The sequence below is a fragment of the Gopherus flavomarginatus genome, assembly GCF_025201925.1.
Source record: "Gopherus flavomarginatus isolate rGopFla2 chromosome 13 unlocalized genomic scaffold, rGopFla2.mat.asm SUPER_13_unloc_1, whole genome shotgun sequence".
Lineage (NCBI taxonomy): Eukaryota > Metazoa > Chordata > Testudines > Testudinidae > Gopherus > Gopherus flavomarginatus.
The window spans coordinates 5,326,979-5,345,449 of record NW_026114609.1 but is presented as its reverse complement, the minus strand read 5'-3'; the positions used below and the strand labels follow the sequence as shown (position 1 = coordinate 5,345,449).

Sequence of the window (18,471 nt, the reverse complement as noted above, 5' to 3'; positions counted from 1 at the left end):
GAAGCACTGCAGCCTCATTCTGGGACAGGAGGCCCTCACCACTCCCAGACCTCCCTCTTGCCTTCAGCCCAGGCAGCCAGAGAGCTCACTGGCAGGCTACCCCCTCAGCCACCTCTTGCCGCTCTGCTGGTGACTGCCTTGCTAGAAGGCCCAGAGGGAAAAGAAACAAGGGCACATGTAGCACAGGAAGGTTTTGATCTATTGACCTCTGGGTTATGAGCCCAACACGCTTCCTCTGCACCACTCTGCTGGCTCTTCACACCCTTGCCACCCAGCCGGCACTATCCAGATTAGTGCCTTACGCGCTCTCGCGCTGGCAGGCAGATGCACAGGATGCTAGGCAGCTGCCCTCGTCAAAGGATTTTACAGCGCCTACAGGGTAAAAGGGATCTAGATGGGGTTTGGACCCCACTGGGAGCTGGGTAGCTGAGTGCCAGAGACAGGAGCACTTCTTGAACTGTTTTCAGTTAAGCCTTCAGCTTGTGGGGGATGAGGTTCAGCCTTGGATCCGTGTCTGCAGCAGGCAAGCGCCTCTGGCTCAGTCGCTCCCCCTCACTGTCTTAGCAGACTAAAACCCGGAGCAAACGCACACGCCTTGCAAAGGAGCAGGAGCCGGGATCTCGAACAAATGTCAACATTTTATTAAGATGACATTCAAAGAAAAAAAAGTGTACGGTACAGCGTTTAGGCGCAGAAGTTTCTGGTGATCAGGGAACAATGTACAGATTACCCAGGGTGTGCGAAGTTTGGTTTAAGATCGGGTGGCATAAGGAATACATAATCTGCAATAGCCCTGACTGGGGGTAAAAGGTTAAGGTACAAACACTGAGTTAGGAGGGTATGTTGTCCATGTGAGGGCTACGTTCACGTGTGGAGTATAACGAGCGGACAAGACAATGAAGATGGATTGACCTGCGTTTGGTAAGTTTTAACATTCACCTGCTGACCTGTGACTAAGAATCTGGTTGCAGAGATAGTTCATGTGTCACAAAAGCTATGATCCAGAGTCCAATCTGCAAAATTTGCTTGCTGCCTGAGTGGTAAGGAGCATTTTCCCCAACTGAGAAATTGTTTACAACATTCAGTGTGGAAATGAGATCAAAACCCAGCAGCTTATATATATCTGAAAACTGCATTTAGGCATTAATGATATTTTACTTGTAGCATATATACAAACATGAATTAGTAACATAAAAAGCTCTATTTTTAAACTAGAGAAATACAACGAACATAAAATATGCATTTACAGGCTTTACAAAAAAAAAAAAACCATAATGCTAAACACAAACATTCATTTTCAATCTCTCTTATTTCACTATGTTTTGGAACCCATGTCCCTTGCCTAACGAGTTTTATGTAGGTTCAAGTGAGTCCTGAAATCATGAACTGCTAAGTTTCTTTCTACTGTCTTTGATTCATATCACCGAAATAACTGCACTTTATTACCCCTGCCCTAATAAGAAAGAGACTGGGGATCCCACAGCAGCCGAAATGACCCTTTGGACAAGCACCCCCATCATGCAATGCGGGGTGGGTGTGACCATGCACATCAGCAACAAAAGGCCTTTACAACACATCACCAACAGATGTCAGGGTAGAGTTCATTCTGACCCTGCTTACATCCTCCCCCCAGCCAAGAATTGGTGGTCCAGATAAATCACATTCCCTATTATACCAGCTCATTGGTATTGAATGTGAAGTTATGGCTAGCAAAAGTAGCCATTCATCTCTGCCTTGTAGCATCCAGCTTAGCTCTTGTTAACACATAAATCAGTGGATTGTTCTCTGTCCACGCCTGAAACTGAGCACCACACAAGTAGTCTCGAAATTTCTCAGTGATGGCCCATTTCAAGACCAAGAACTGCTGCTGGTGGATGGGATAGTGAGTTTCGCTATCAGACAGTCCTCAACTGGCAAAGCCTACAGATTTACATTTCCTTCCGCTTCCTGGTACAGGACTGCTCCCAAACCCCCCAAACTGGCATCAGCGTGCAGGATAAACCATTTGTGTGGGTTAACAAGGACTAGGACTTGCACATGAATCAGGCAAATAATTATTTCCCTTAAAGCCCTGTCATTTCTGTCATCCCGCCATGTCCCAAATGGAGAAGAGAGGAGCCCCTCCCATGTCCCAGGCCAGGAACACCAGATTGGAGGGGGTGGGGGGAGGGGATGAGGTTTCATGACTCACTCCAGGTCTGCTAGTGCTGCAAAGGAGAAGATTTCCTTCCTCAGTCCAGGTCAACTGGAATTGTTATTGCAGTGGGGGAGAGATGTCTCTCATCTGGTTCTTAGATACTTTGGTGAGAGGGGACAGGCAGAGGTTTTTTCTTCCCTCTGCAGCTCAAATCGCACACTTCTTTTCTGCTTTTTAGTCCAGCTTGATTTCTCTCTTGCATCTCAATTTTCTCTTTCCTGGCCTCATTCCAGAGCATTCACAGCCCAATTCTCTATCCTAACCCTGAGTCCTCTGCTGCACCCTGAATGTCTCATTCTAACCTCACCCCAGAGTCTGCACCCCCAGAGCCAGGGCCTTCATTCCTCTGCACTCCAACTCTCGGTCCCATGTACCGAGATTTAGAGTGTACTAATAATATTAATTTGGATAATTTGATGAAAATTTAATTGATTAGCTTACATTTTATTTAATTTAATTGAGTTACAAAGTTACAGTTGCATTACTTCTATTTAAAAGATACATATGGCATTATATGCAACAAAGCTTTGGTTAATATACTCACAGCCTTCCTTGATAACCTGGTGGTAAGAGACACAGGACCAGCCTTGCAGTTCAGGTTTCTCAATTCTTAAGTGAAAGATGTAGTGCTTAGAAAAAGCTAGTGTTACTTATGGTTTACTTGAATATGTTAAACTTAAAATCAAAACCTAATAAATAAAGAATAAAAACTTAGGGAAACCGAACTTAGCCTAGTTCCCTTGAAACTTAAAGTTAAAGAACAAGTACAGCCTACTGATAGTACATAGAGAGAGAGTGGAGGAAGAAAGTCAGAATGATAGAGCAATGTGCTCTAGCGAGGTGGGTTCCCTCTTTTATAGGGCACAAGGGCCGGAAATCCTTCCTCCTATGCCCAAATTTCATTCCTCATCCACAAAACAATAGGATATGTTTTCTTCATAGGCTAGCATGTTTGTGCTAGTTGATGACATGTACATATGCACATAAGTTACCTTGTGGTGTACCTGTTAAATCTGTGGGTACAACACTGAAAAAAACCCTATGCCATTCTCCATTGTCAATTGGTCTAGGTAAAGGTCTTATTTAAGTAACATGATAAAGGTCGATTTTTCTCTCTGAGTAAATGGTCACAATATAGATATGCTCAAACATACAGGTTATGGCCTGTAGGTCCTCGTAAGTCATGTGTCTCAGTCCCCTTATCATTTTTATTGCCCTCTGCTGGACTCTCCCCAGTTTATCCACATCCCTTCTCATGTGGGTCCCAACCCCAAAAGTATTCACATTTCACCCCATTGGCCCCAAAATGCCAGCTTTTAATATGTAAACAGGGTGCTGCCATGGTCAAGTCACTCCCGAGCTCTCCAGTGGAGCCTGCTGGCAGAAAAAAAGGTGAAAATTAGCCAGGATGTCACTCAGTCAAATCCCTGTGCTCCCCGCAGGTAGTATCGGAAAGCTCCAAGATGGCTCACTTCCCTTTCTCTCATCAGTTTCAGGCCCCAGGATTACAAATGCACAAACCAGTTTGGATTCTCCCCTGGCCTCAGGGTGTGGGGCTGCTCCGAGGGGATGGACTTGCACATTTGGGCTATTAGTGCAAAGATACAATTTCAATTTCTCTTAGAGAAATTGGAAGGCAATTAATATTTGGTAAAAATCTTATTTAGTGAAAGGAAAGCTGCAGTGAGAGCCCGGTTACTGGGGTGCAAAACACTTTCCTCCTGGGAGAAACAAGAAGTTAAAATTAGAAATTTACATCGTTTGTTCCAGTGTTGGTACAGGTTTAATTTTGCTTCTGTGTCGATTTGTTACAGGCTGTGACCATTTTGGTTTATTGGATTGTTTTGGTTTTTTTAGTTGGAATGGAGCTTTTAATTGACATTTGCTGGATTCGAGTGGCTGACCTGCAACACCAGTTTTGACATAGTTCTGCATATTTTATACAGATTTGGCCAGTATTCAAGGATTCATTTCCTTTATAGGAGGTTTTAGTGGTCATGCTTATTTATTTGATGTTATTTTATCATTCTGCTGTAGCACACTTTTTTGATAAAATGTTGAAATTATTAATTTACAGCATTTGTTAGTTTTTATTTTTACAAACAAAGTTTTTTTTAATGTTTGGGTTTTAAATTTAGCCTTGTTTTTTGTTTCAATTTTTCATTTAGGGTTTGGTGTCTGATGGGATCTTTAAGAGAACTTTGGATTCAGTACTAAAATGTGGACAGATTTAGAATATTTAAAGTAAACCCTGTTTACTATTTTATTTTAATTAAGTTTGTATTGCTGTAAACCCTGGCTGAGGGGAGAGGAGATGAGCCTGGACTTTAACTGAGAAGGAGCAGAGGCATGGTCCCTGTGAAGGGTGGGGCCAGATGATGGGAGGCACAGCCCCCCAATTTTTTTTGTCTAGCCCATCTCAGTCCCCCACTAAAGAAGAAGAGTCTGATGCCACCCCTGCTGGTCACTGGGTGTCACTGCTGCTCCATGGGAAACATGCTCTGTGCCTTACCCAGATTAGTGGGAAACACACTCTGTGTATTACCGTGACTGGTCCGTGGGTGTCACTGCTCGTAGAGGGCAGACACACGCTGTGCATTACACCACCTGACCAGTGGGTGTCACTGCTGTATCAAGAGAAACACCTTCTGTGCATTACTCTGACTGCCCACTGGGTGTCACTGCTGCTCCAAGGGAGACATAAGAACGGCCAGACTGGTTAAGACGCAAAGTCCATCTAGCCCAGTATCCTCCTGTCTGCTGACAGTGGCCAGTGCCAGGTGCCCCAGAGGGAATGAACAGAGCAGGGAATCATCAAGTGATCCATCCCCTGTTGCTCATTCCCAGCTTCTGGAAAACAGAGGCTACAGGCACCATCCCCGCCCACCCTGGCTAATAGCCCTTGATGGATCTATCCACCATAAACTTTTCTAGTTCTTTTTTGAACCCTGTTATAGTCTTGGCCTTCACAACATCCTCTTGCAAGGAGTTCCACAGGTTAACTATGCAACTTCTCTGAGTTTACCCTCCCTCCCCTGGCCAGGTTGTATATGGAAAAGAGGATGAGGATGAGGAAAGCCATGATGTGTCTGTCAGTGGCTGGTACCTCAGTTTCCTCTAGGCAGCAGTGCTGCAGGCTCCTTTGGTCTGTACCCATGCAACTGTGTCTGGGGAAGGGGGAGTAGAGGCTCATGCTTCCCAGCCCCATGCCCCACCCACAGCAGCTGGGGAATCCAGGCCAAATTTAACCCTGGGAGCTGGGCCAGGATTAGCCTGGGCTTGGGTAGGGCTGGGGAGGAATTGGGAGGGAGACAGATGCACCTGCTGTAAGGGAAGATCCTCCCATTCCCTGCCAACCCCCTTCACTCCTTGCAGCACAGCACCCCCTAGTGTTTCTTTCTCTGTCATGGAAGCTGTCTGCTGCCTGCTTCTCCCTTAGCATCGTCTCTCCCCACCCTGGGGCACTGGCATTACCCGTCCTGTGCAAACAGGAAAGCCCCGGTGTGCCCCATGGCACCACCCTGCAATTGTGGGGGCAGCTGTTGGATGGAGCCATATCGAAATATGGGGGTGGGCAAGGCTGGGGACCAGGACTCCTGGGTTCTCCCCTCAAATGTGGGAGGGGAGTGGAGGTTAGGGAGTAGAGTTGGGGAGGGGCAGGGCTGGGATCCAGGGATACTGCTTTTTCTGGTTTTCTCCACCTCCTGCAGCTGCCTTAGTCCTTTCAGTGTGTTTCTTGTTCCAAATTCATTTGCTGACTTGTGTAACTCACCCCAGAGGTGGCTGCATCTCAGTGTTGGGTGAGGCACCCTTGGCTGCATCACCTCCTAACCACGTCTCTCCTCACTTCGGGTGACCCTGCAGCACTCAGCAAACATCCACAAGATCATGGGGCACTTTGAGCACTGGGCAGGCAAGGACCAGGCGCCCAGCCCTCCCTCCAGAGAACGGGACCCAGCACCCCCTACTTTTTACAGGATTAAAAAGGGGAAAAGGGGGCAAATCAGAGGAGGGGGTGGCCAGGGTCTCAGCAGGGGGTGGAAATTGACTGGTCGGGGAGTCAAGCAGCTGGAGGCAGAGTTAGGAGAGGGACTGAAGGGCAAAGTCAGTGAGGGGGGAAGAAGCCAGAGTTAAGCCCTGAGGGAGGTGCTGCCAGAGAGTTAAACCCTGGCACAGGCAGGGGCAGAGGGGTAACAGTTATCCCGGTGGGCTGAGACTCGAGTGTTTGCAAACATAGGTGGGGGGAGCAGAGGGCTTTTTTATTTCCCCTCTCACAGGCAGTACCTCTCAGCATGGGCTTCCCAGGGCTGGGCTCTTAAAGGCACAGGCATCTCACTGCCTAGACACTGCAGCTCCTCTCTGATGTAACCGAGGTGCTGCAGTAGGAGACTCAATTCAGTGAAACTAGGTATTCCCTATATGCCCCCAGCCAGGGGGCTTTGCACCTCCTTCCCCGAATTTCCCCAACACCCTCTCCCTCAGTTGTCAGGTAGTTACATGCAGTGCTGCCAATGTTGTCATTGGTTGCAAATTTGAATGGAAATTGAAACGTTAACACACACTTTAAAAGCAGATACAACGTATGAAAACTATTCGTACCTGTTAAAGTAAAATAGGTTTAGAAAGTCTGGACAAAGCCTGGTTTCCTCACCCAGCTGTTGTGTTTGCTGACAACGTCGGCGCATTGGCTTCGGCAGTGTTGGCCAACCTTAGAATTTCAAATGATGATTTGTAAGCGAGGTGTGAATGAGCTCTCCCCTGACAGCTACTGATGACCAGGGTTGGGAGGAGGGTTTGGGACCAGACTGTATTTACATGAACTCACCTACTCTGCTGAGGTATCCAGCGGACAGAGCTGGGCTGCCTCTGCTCTAGGTGCCCGGAGGAGGGAAGGTGTGTGGGGCTCCAGCCTGGGACTCTTCCTCCCTCCTGCCAAGGCCTGACTATTAATCCCAGCCCTGGCACTCCTTTCTTAAAGCACCATGTGGGCCAGAGGAAAAGTGTGGTAGGAAGCACAAGGGCCAAGCTTGTGGATATCAGGTCAATCAGCAAGAATCTCAACTATCAGGGTAGCAAGTTCTAGAGCCCTAACCCATTGTGGCCATCCCAGCCAAAGACCTGGCTCTAGGAGGTGTGAGTCACCCAGCAGGAGGGGAAAGATTCACTTTTACAGAGCTGGAGACAGGGAAATTAAGCTCTGGGGCTTTACCACAAGCATGGATGGCAAGTTTGTAGAAATTTTGGTGGTGCCCAGAACCCGCCCCCCAACTCTGCCCCCCAAACTCCACCCCCACCTGCCTAAGGCTCTGGGAGAGGGTGTCGGGGGGAGGTCTGGGGTGCAGATCCTGGGCTGGGGATTAGGTGCAGGAGGGGTGCAGGATGCAGGCTTTGGGATGGAGTTTGGGTGCTGGGTGTAGGCTCCAGGCTGGGGCAGGGGGTGGGGTTGTAGGAAGGGGTGAGAGGTGCAGGCTCTGGGAGGGAGTTTAGGGATAGGAGGGCGTGCAGGGCTGAGTATGAGGGGTTCATGATGTAGGAGGGGGCTCAGGACTGGGGCAGAGGATCAGGGTGCAGAGGGATGAGAGTTGGGGCTGAGGGCATTGGAGAGGCTCAGGGCAGCCTGCCTTGCCATTAGTGGTGGGTGGGCACTAGGACACTGGGGCAGCAGACAGCAGTTCTGCCCAGAATCCCTCTACTCCAGCAGCAGGAGCAGGCAGGGAACAGGTGCACGCTGCTTTTTGTCAGGCAGGGACACAGGTCAGCAGTAGGGGACATGCAGGGGGAGGGGTGGCAGGCAGGGGCCAGGGCCAGGGGAAGAGACCCAGCTCCAAATATTGCTGGAGCAGGGCCCCCAGCCCTGAAAGTTCCTGGAGCCTGAGCACCGCAAATGTATATAACCTGTCGCCTATGACCACAAGCCAACACAAGGTCCCACTGAGATTTGAACTCAGATTACAGGATTCAGAGTCCTGAGTGCTGCCCATTACACCATGGGACCATATTAGGCTGCCTTCTCTGCACATCGGTGACCCTCATGGGGCTGGCTTGTGTAAGGGGGCTCTTGGCCCTTTACTAAAACTTAATGTGTGTGTGTGTGTGGGGGGCGTTGGTTGGCTAGTTCCCAGCACCAATAGAAGGGGGAAGGATCAATGGGAAATCAGGACCCTGAGACCGACAGTCCCCAGGAACAATGGGGAGAGGCCAAAGCTCCAAGTTAGCAGCTCTGACAGGCCAGGCAGTGTAATGAGAGAGTCACCAGGCCAGCGGGTCCCATCCTCCATGTGAGCTGGAACTGCCTGGACGAGAGTGGGGCAGAGCTAAGGAGAGAGCAGGAGCCCGAGAAAAGCCGGGGAGCAGAGCTGCGCAGGTGTAGTGCCAGAAACTGCTACATGTAGGAATTTGCAACCTGTAGCAGTTACTGATACCTGAGGTTGTTCTTATTTGCTGACTTGTCCTAATTGGCTAAAACTTGACAGTGGTTTCTCTAGCAAAGGCCAGTCCCTGGCCCTTTGGTCCAGACATCCTCCTTCATATCAGGCTAGGGTGACCAGATGTCAAAGATGAAATATTGGGATGTGGGGGGTGGAGGGAAAAAAAAAAAGCAGGAGGGCCCCCCCTGCCGCCAAGTGGAAGTGGCACAACCCCATCTCCAACCAATTCTCGGCTCCAACCTCTGCTACACCCCCAGCTCCCCCATCCCCTCACTCCTGGGCCCAGCTTGGGCTCCGAGGTCTGCAGCCGAGCCATGATCTGGGCCCCTCGTGCAGCTCCCGGGCAAGGGGTGAATCAGGCAGCTCCCGGCAGGAGTGTGTCCACCCCACTTGTGTCTCCGCCCCCCGCCCACCTGGGCCCTGCCTGCTCCGTGCTGCCCCCAGCCCCACTGCGCTGCCCCGCAGGCTGCAGGGCTGGAGCAGCTTCTGTGCTGCGCTCCTGGCCATGGCCAGTGTGCAAACCTGTGGGGGAGGGGCGCAGCCTTCCCTCTCCAGGTCTGCAAGGGGAATGTGAAGTGACCGTTCCTGCAGGGGTGGGGCACTGGGTTCCCTCCCAGCTCTGCGAGGGGATGGGGGAGCAGCCGTTCCAGTGGGGGTAGGGTGCTGCTTTCCCTCTCCAGCTCTGCCAGGGGACTGGGCAGCAGCAGTTCAAGTGGGAGCGGGGCGCTGGGTTCCCTCCCCGGCTCTGCAAGGGTACTAGGGAGCGGACGTCCATGGGCAGGCAGGGAGCTGGGGGCCCTCCCGGCTCTGCAGGCGGAGTGGGGAGCAGCCGTTCTTGCGGGGGCGGGGCACTAGGTTCCCTCCCCAGCTCTGCGAGGGGACTACGGAGCGGCCGTTCCAGTGGGGGCGGGGCGTTGCCTTCCCTCCCCAGCAATGCGAGGGGAATGGGGAGTGGCCGTTCCTGCGGGAGTAAGGCGCTGCCATCCCTCCCTAGCTCTGCCAGAGGACTGGGCAGCAGCAGTTTGAGCAGGGGCGGGGTGCTGGGTTGTCTCCCTGGCTCTGTGAGGGGACTGGGGAGCAGCCGTTCCTGCGGGGCTGGTGCACTGGGTTCCCCTCCCAGCTCTGAGAGGGGACTGGGACGCGGTCTTTCCTGCGGGGTCGGGGCGCTAGGTTCCCTTCCCAGCTCCGCCAGGGGCCTGGGGAGTGGCGGTTTCAGCAAGGGTGGGGCGCTGGCTTCCCTCCCCAGCTTTGGATGGGGACTGGGGAGTGGCGGTTCGAGCCGGGACGGGGCGCTAGCCTCCCTCCGCAGCTCTGGGAGGGGAGCGGGCAGTGGCGGTTGAGTGGGGGCAGGGCACTGGCTTCCTTCTCCAGCTCTGGAAGGGGCCTGAGGACTGGTGGTTTGAGCGGGGGCGGGGTGCTGGCTTCCCTCCCCACCGCTTGGAGGGGTGCGGGAAGACGCAATTTGAGCGGGGGCAGGGCACTTGCTTCCCTTCTCAGCTCTGGAAGGTGCCTGGGGAGTAGCGGTCTGAGCGGGGTTGGGGCGTTGCCTTCCCTCCCCAGCTCTGGGAGGGGTGTGGGGAGTGGCAGTTCAAGTGGGGGCAGGCAGCGAGCTCCTTGTTTTGGTCACAGCCTCAGAGCCAGCGTGAGCCCCCTCTCCGGTGTGCAGGGGGGGTGGGGAGCATCTCTCCCTCCCACTCAGCCCCAGGGGGCTGGTTACAGGTAGGCAGGTATCCTGAGCCCATCAGCCCCTCCCCCCTGCCAGCCACGTCATTTGCATTTTCACAGACCATTTCCGTCTTACCCAATTGGTTCCCTGGATTTGAATTCAAATCCTCGGCCATTACAGGAGCAGGGCCTGGATCCTGTCCCAAAGAGACACAGTCACCTCCCAACAGGGCCTCGCAGCCGATATCCTGGAGAACCCCAACGACCAGCCAGCCAGACCCCTCCTGGGTCTGCACAGGGATCCAGGCCATATGCAGGACGGGGGGCTTCACCCTGGGGGGCTTCACCCAGGTCCCACAGCCCCTCCGTATCTGCAACTGCACCACCACAGTACTCTCTGTCCCAGGGTCTTGCCACCTCATGCATGTTTCCCCACTGACCCTTGGGCAGCCCCCTATGTCTCTCTGCTCCACCATCCCCAGTCCATGCTGCAGCTGTTTCTCCTGCACCTTTTCCTCAGGCTCTTGCTCTCATGATCCTCTCGCACTCTCAGGCTCTGCTCCCATCCCATATGTCTTCGGTCCCCTGATGGGGAACCCGATGGTGAAAACCATCATCTGTTTGGAGACCAGACTCTCGGGGATGTCTGGCTGCTGCTCCAGCTGCTCCCAGATCCTTTTGTAGCCCCATCTGGGTCAAGGAATCTGCTCCTCAGACATGTCTTTCTCCTCCCACTCACGATTAACTGTGCCTTGGTGAACTTCCCCGTGCGTAACCCTCTTTGCGCACAGGATCACAATGTCCTTCTCAAGGAGATGGTGATAGGCCATCACTTCACCGTTCCCAAGTGGCTCTGAACTCACACGCCTGTGTGCTCTTGGCTCCCTCATGGTTTCCAGGAAGAACCCCTGGTGTGGCAGCCCCTTCTCGTGGTCACCACCTCTTTGCCAGGGTCGAGCTGCAGACTCCTCTGCCCCTGGGACTGCTCCTGCCATCCCCAGGGGAACCCTGCTACTGCAAAAATCCTCTCTCCCAGGGCAGAGTGGCAAGCTCGTCCGCCCCGAGACTGTCCGCTGCACTCCTCAGGGGGACCCTGTTACTCCAACAGTCCTTCTCGCTGGTCACACACACACAGAGGTTAATTGCTCCCTGAAACCGTCCCTCTCTGAGCCTTCAGCACGCCTGGTTCTCATTATCCCTCCTTTGTTTTACTGCTCCCCAGTCACTTACTGCAAGCAGCGCCATTCACGTGGTGTAGTACATCTCACCTCTGCCACCAGTTGTCACAGAGTCCCTGGGCGATGCTCTGGAACTGCTCCCCACAAAACCAGTCAGGACTTTGAGGAGCCTCCTCTCCCTTGGAGCAGAAGTTTTTAGGGCAAGAAGCTCACAAGTCTTTACCTCCTGGGACCTTGGAGCATTCAGCATCCTCTGACCCTCCATGTGCTTCCCACAGTGAGTCCACCCAGGCAGGGTCCATTTTGGGGGGTATCAAGGTTCTTTCCCCACTTTGAACTTTAGCGTCCAAAAAGTGGGGACCTGCATGATCACTTTTAATCTCAATTACCAGCTTAAATTTGGCACGCTGCCACCAGCCAAAAATATAGTGTTTGACACACTTCCTCATAGACTCATAGACTCATAGGTCAGAAGGGACCAATCTGATCATCTAGTCTGACCTCCTGCACAAGGCAGGCCACAGAACCCCACCCATCCAATTTTATACAACCCCTATCCCAGGACCGAGTTGTTGAAATCCTCAAAAATGGTTTGAAGACCTCAAGCTGCAGAGACACCACCAGCAAGCAACCCGTGCCCCACGCTGCAGGGGAAGGCGAAAAACCTCCAGGGCACCTGCCAATCCGCCCTGGAGGAAAATTCCTTCCCGACCCCAAATATGGCGATCAGCTAAACCCTGAGCATGTGGGCAAGAGTCACCAGCCAGCACCCAAGAAGGAGTTCTCCGCAGCAACTCAGTACCCATCGCATGCAACATCTCCCCGCAGACCATTGAGCAGACCTGTCTGGTGGTAATTCAAGATCATTTGCCCAAATTAACGATCCTATCATAACATCCCCTCCATATACTTATCAAGCTTTGTCTTAAAGCCAGGAAAGTCTTTTGCCCCTACTACTTCCCTCGGAAGGCTATTCCAGAACTTCACTCCCCTAATGGTCAGAAACCTTCGTCTAATTTCAAGTCTAAACTTCCTAATATCCAGTTTATACCCATTCGTCCTCGTGGCTACATTAGTACTAAACTTAAATAATTCCTCTCCCTCCCTAACGTTAACCCCCTTGATATATTTATATAGGGCGAGCATATCCCCCCTCAGCCTTCTTTTGGCCAGGCTAAACAAGCCAAGCTCTTTGAGTCTCCTTTCATAAGGCAGTTTTTCCATTCCTCGGATCATCCTCGTAGCCCGTCTCTGAACCTGTTCCAGTTTGAATTCATCCTTCTTGAACATGGGACACCAGAACTGCACACAGTATTCCAGATGGGGTCTCACCAACGCCGTATACAACGGTACTAACACCTCCTTATCCTTGCAGGAAATACCCCGCCTGATGCATCCCAAAATTGCATTTGCTTTTTTAACAGCCGTATCACATTGGCGACTCATAGTCATCCTGCTATCAACCAGTACCCCAAGGTCCTTCTCTTCCTCCGTCGCTTCCAACTGATGCGCCCCCAATGTATATCCAAAATTCTTATTATTAATTCCTAAATGCATGACCTTGCACTTTTCACTATTGTATTTCATCCTATTTCTATTACTCCAGTTTACAAGGTGGTTCAGATCTTCTTGAATAGTATCCCTGTCCTTCTCCGTGTTAGCAATACCCCCCAGCTTTGTGTCATCCGCGAACTTTATTAGCACATTCCCGCTCTTTGTGCCAAGGTCAGTAATAAAAAGGTTAAATAAGATCGGTCCCAAAACCGATCCTTGAGGGACTCCACTGGTGACCTCCTTCCAGTCCGACAGTTCACCTTTCAATACGACCCTCTGGAGTCTCCCCTTTAACCAGTTCCTTATCCACCTTACAACTTTCATATTCACTCCCAGCTTTTCCAATTTAACTAACAGCTCCCCGTGTGGAACCGTGTCGAACGCCTTACTGAAATCTAGGTAAATTATATCTACCGCATTTCCTTTATCTAAGTAATCCGTCACCTTCTCAAAGAAGGAGATCAGATTGGTTTGGCACGATCTACCTTTAGTAAATCCGTGTTGCAATTCGTCCCAATTACCATTGACCTCTATGTCCTTAACTACTTTCTCCCTTAAAATTTTTTCCAAGACCTTACATACTACAGACGTCAAGCTAACAGGCCTATAATTACCCGGATCACTTTTCTTCCCTTTCTTAAAAATAGGAACTACATTAGCAATCCTCCAGTCATACGGCACAACACCCGAGATTATCGATTGCTTAAAAATTCTCGCTAACGGGCTCGCAATTTCACGCGCCAGTTCCTTTAATATCCTCGGGTGGAGATTGTCCGGGCCCTCCGACTTCGACCCATCGAGCTGTTCAAGTACGGCCTCTACCTCAGTTGCAGTAATATCCACTTCCATATCCACATTCCCGTTTACCATCCTGTTCCCCCAAAACCTTCGCTGGGGAACCCAAGACCCAAACCCCTTGGATATGAACACAAGGAGAAATTAGCCTTCTCCCCCCTCTTTTCCGCCCAGACTTTCCCCTCCCTGGGTTACCCTGAGAGGCTACACTGATCCAAACTCCTTGGATCTTAAAACAAAGAGGAATTAACCTTCCCCCCCGTCCTTTTCCCCCCCAATCTCTGCTGTGTTCAGACCCAATCCCCTTGAGTCTTTAAACAAGGAAAAAATCAATCAGGTTCTTAAAATAGAAAGCTTTTAATTAAAGAAAGAAAAGGTAAAAATTATCTCTGTAAAATCAGGATGGAAAATGTTTTCCAGGGTATTCAGATTTATATAGCCTAGAGGGATCTCCCCCACCCTCTTAACCTGAGATTCAAAGTTACAGCAAACAGAGGTAAAAATCCTTCCAGCAAAAGACACATTTACAAGTTAAGAAAACAAACAGAAGACTAATCCACGTTTCCTGGCTATACCTACTACTTTGAAACATGAAAGACTGATTCAGAAAGATTGGAGAAAACCTGGTTGCACGTCTGGTCCCTCTTAGCCCCAAGAGCGAACAAAGAACAAAACAAACAGCACAACAAAGACTTCCCTCCACCAAGATTTGAAAGTATCTTGTCCCCCGATTGGTCCTCCGGTCAGGTGTCAGCCAGGTTCACTGAGCTTCTTAACCCTTTACAGGTAAAAGTGACATTAACCCTTAACCATCTGTTTATGACAGGAGGGAAGCCAGCGCCCCACCCCCGCTGGAACTGCCACTCCCCAGGCCCCTCGCAGAGCTGGGAAGGGAAGCGAGCGTCCTGCCCCCGCTGCAACTTCCTCTCTCCTGTCCCTTCCCAGAATTGGGTCGGGAACACAGCGACCCACCCCCGCTCGAATGGCCACACCCCTGTCCCCTCCCAGAGCTGGCGAGGGAAACCAGTGCCCAGGCCCCGCTCAAATGGCCACTCTCCAGTCCCCTCCCAGAGCTGGGGAGGGAAACCAGCACCCCTCCCCTGCTCAAACCTCCACTCCCCAGACCTATTTCAGAGCTGCGGGGGAAGCCAGCGTCTCGACCCCACTGGAACCGCCACTTCCCAGGCTCATCTGAGAGATGGCGAGGGATGCCAAAGCCCCTCCCCTGCTCGAACCGTCATTCCTCACGCCCCTCCCAGAGCTGGGGAGGGAAGCCAGCACCCCACCCCGGCAGGAGCGGCCGCTCCAGAGTCCCCTCGCAGAGCTGGGGAGGGGAGGCAGCGCCCCACCCACACAGGAACGGCCGCTCCAGAGTCCCCTTGCAAAACTGGGAGGGAACCTAGTGCCCCAACCCCGCTGGAATGGCGGCCCCACAGTCCCTGGGCAGAGCTGGGGAGATACTCAGCACCCCGCCCCCGCAGGAACGGCTGCTCCCCAGTCCCGTCGCAGAGCTGGGGACGGAACCCAGCGCCCAGCCCCCGCAGGAATGCCCACTACCCACTCCCCCGCAGAGCTGGGGAGGGAAGGCAGAGCCCTGTCCCCGCTGGAACGACCCCTAGAGAGTCCCCTCGCAGAGCTGGGGAGGGAAACCATCACCCTGCCCCGCTTGAACTGCCACTGACCAGTCCCCTGGAAGAACTGGGAAGGGAACTCAGTGCCCTGCCCCCACTGGAACGGCAGCTCCCCAGTCCCCTGGCAGAGCTGGGGAGGGAAACCATCACCCTGCCCCCGCTTGAACTGCCGCTGCCCAGTCCCCTGGAAGAACTGGGGAGGGAACTCAGCGCCCCGCCCCCGCAGGAACAGCCGCTCCCCAGTCCCCTCGCAAAGTTGGGGAGAGAAAACAGCTCCCAACTCCCGATGAAATGGTGGCCCCACAGTCCCCTCGCAGAGCTGGGGAGGGAACCCAGCACCCCGCCCTCTCTGACGATGCGGATCTGATGGGACCCAACTGAGAGTGCCAATTCAGGACCAATTGCTCAAACAGGGCAGTCAGAGCCGAAGGCTGGGGTTTTCCCACCTCTAAGGCAAACCAAACCAGCCAGACAAAAATGACTTCGGTTTCACCCCACTGGCTAACCACAAGTCACACAAGCAATTTCCTTAGACACTCCAGTCTTCCAGTATCACCACCAGTGCCACCCGTGCTGGGGATGAATGGTTATGAAAACCAACACCCCAGTAAAAGAAAAAGGTTCTCTCGATCCCAAAGGAGCAAGCCCCAGACCCAGGTCAATATACACATCAGATATTACCCACAAATCACGCTGTTGCCAATCCTTTAGAATCTAAAATCTAAAGGTTTATTCATAAAAGGAAAAAGAGATGAGAGCTAGAATTGGTTAAAAGGAATCAATTACATACAGTAATGGCAAAGTTCTTAGTTCAGGCTTGTAGCAGTGATGGAGTAAACTGCAGGTTTAAATCAAGTCTCTGGAGAACATCCCCCACTGGGATGGGTCATCAGTCCCTTGTGTAGAGCTTTAGTTTGTAGCAAAGTCCCTTCAGAGGTAAGAAGCAGGATTGAAGACAAGATGGAGATGAGGCATCAGCCTTATATAGACTTTTCCAGGTGTAAGAACACTTCTTTGTTCTTACTGTGGAAAATTATAGCAAAATGGAGTTTGCAGTCACATGGGCCAGTTTCTGCACACCCTGCTGAGTCACAAGGCATATCTGCCTCCTCTCAATGGGTTAATTGTGTAGCTGATGGTTCTTAATGGGCCATCAAGCAGGCTAAGCAGGGCTAACACTCACTTGTCTGGGATCTCTCCCAGTAACACAGCACAAGTTTGAAAGATAGATAGTATACAGCCAATATTCATAACTTCAGATACATAATGATACAGACATACAGACAGCATAATCATAACCAGCAACCTAGAACCTGGTCTTAGACACCTTATATGACCCCCTTTACATAAGATTTGGTGCCATTAAAGGACCTTGGTTGCAAACCATGTTCTATATAGTCCGAGTTTATATCAATAACGTCACACCCCCGCAGGAACGGACACTCCCCAGTCCCCTTGCAGAGGTAGGAAGAAAAGACAGCGCCCCGCCCCCGCAGGAACGGCTGTTCCCTAGTCCCCTCGCAAAGCTGGGAAGGGAAAGCAGCTCCCCGCCACTGCTGGAATGGCGGCCCCACAGTCTCCTCGCAGAGCTGGAGGGGAAACCCAGAGCCCCATCCCCACAGGAACGGCCATTCCCCAGTCCCCTGGCAGAGCTGGGGAGGGAAGGCAGCGCCCCACCCCCGCTGAAACAGCCACTCCCCAGTCCCCTCGCAGAGCTGGAGAGGAAACCCAGCACCCTGGCCCCACAGGAATGCCGTTCCCCAGTCCCCTCGGGGAGGTGGGGAGAGAAGGCAGCGCCCTGCCCCCGCAGGAATGGCCGCTCCCCATTTCCCTCAAAGAGCTGGGGAGGGAACCCAGCGCCCCGCCCCCGCTGGAATGGCCTCTCCCCAGTCCCCTCGCAGATCTCGGGAGGGAACGCAGTGCACGCCTCCGCGGGAGCGGCAGCCCCACAGACCCCTCGCAGAGCTGGGAAGGGAACCCAGCGCCCACACCCCGCAGAAACGGCCTCTCCGCAGTCCCCTGGCAGAGCTGGGGAAGGAAGGCAGAGCCCAGCCCCTGCAGGAATGGCAGCTCCCAAGTCCCCAGGCAGAGCTGGGGAGGGAACTCAATGCCCTACTCCCGCAGGAAATACCACGTCCCTGTCCCCTAACTGAGCTGGAAGGGGAACCCAGCGCCCCACCCCCGCAGGAACAGATGCTCCCCAGTTTCCTTGCAGAGCTGGGGAGGGAACCCAGCGCCCCGCCCCTGCAGGAACGGCCACACCCCATTCCCCTCACAGAGGTGGGGAGGGAACCCAGCACCCCGCCCCTGCTGGAACAGCTGCTCCTGTCAGAGTTAAACTCAGGACTCACAGTTTGTCAGACCAATCTGTGTTATTAGCACAGCGCTCTGCTAATAACACCCAGATCATGTGAGCTCTATGCAAGACACAAACTATCTTAGTTATACAGATAAAAGAACGGGAATTAGACAAAGGGACAAAGAAAGCAAAACAGTAAAATTCACCTGGGGCACAGCATGCATATCCTACTTCCTTACTAACTCTTATTGATCTAAGGCTAATACTTCACCAATTGCCCTTGAACGGTGCAATTGTTCTATGTTACTGTCTGTATTCCTGACACCTGGATTGCAGCATTCCAACAGTTTTGCTTAAAGGTACAGACAGCATTTCTTTAATCCTTTCTATTTTCACAATGTAATTCATTCTACTTTCACAGAAACATGCTCTGTGCATTACCCAGGTTGGTGGGAAACACACTCTGTGCATTACCGTGACTGGTCCGTGGGTGTCACTGCTCGTAGAGGGCAGACACACGCTGTGCATTACGCCACATGGCCACTGGGTGTCACTGCTGTATCAAGGGAAACACCTTCTGTGCATTACCCTGAATGACCACGAGGTGTCACTGCTGCTTCCAGGGATACATACTCTGTGTGTTACCCTGATTGGCCACTTGGTGTCACTGCTGCGCTAAGCAAAACACCTTCTGTGCATTACCCTGACTGCCCACTGGGGGTCA

General features: G+C 52.2%; 1 non-coding gene across 1 annotated transcript; it reads right to left on the bottom strand.

Moving 5' to 3' along the window:
• Positions 1 to 8,120: 8,120 nt before the first annotated feature.
• TRNAQ-CUG (transfer RNA glutamine (anticodon CUG)) lies at positions 8,121 to 8,192 on the bottom strand. Its single transcript has one exon. It is a non-coding gene; the product is annotated as a tRNA-Gln (tRNA).
• Between the last annotated feature and the right edge of the window lie 10,279 nt (positions 8,193 to 18,471).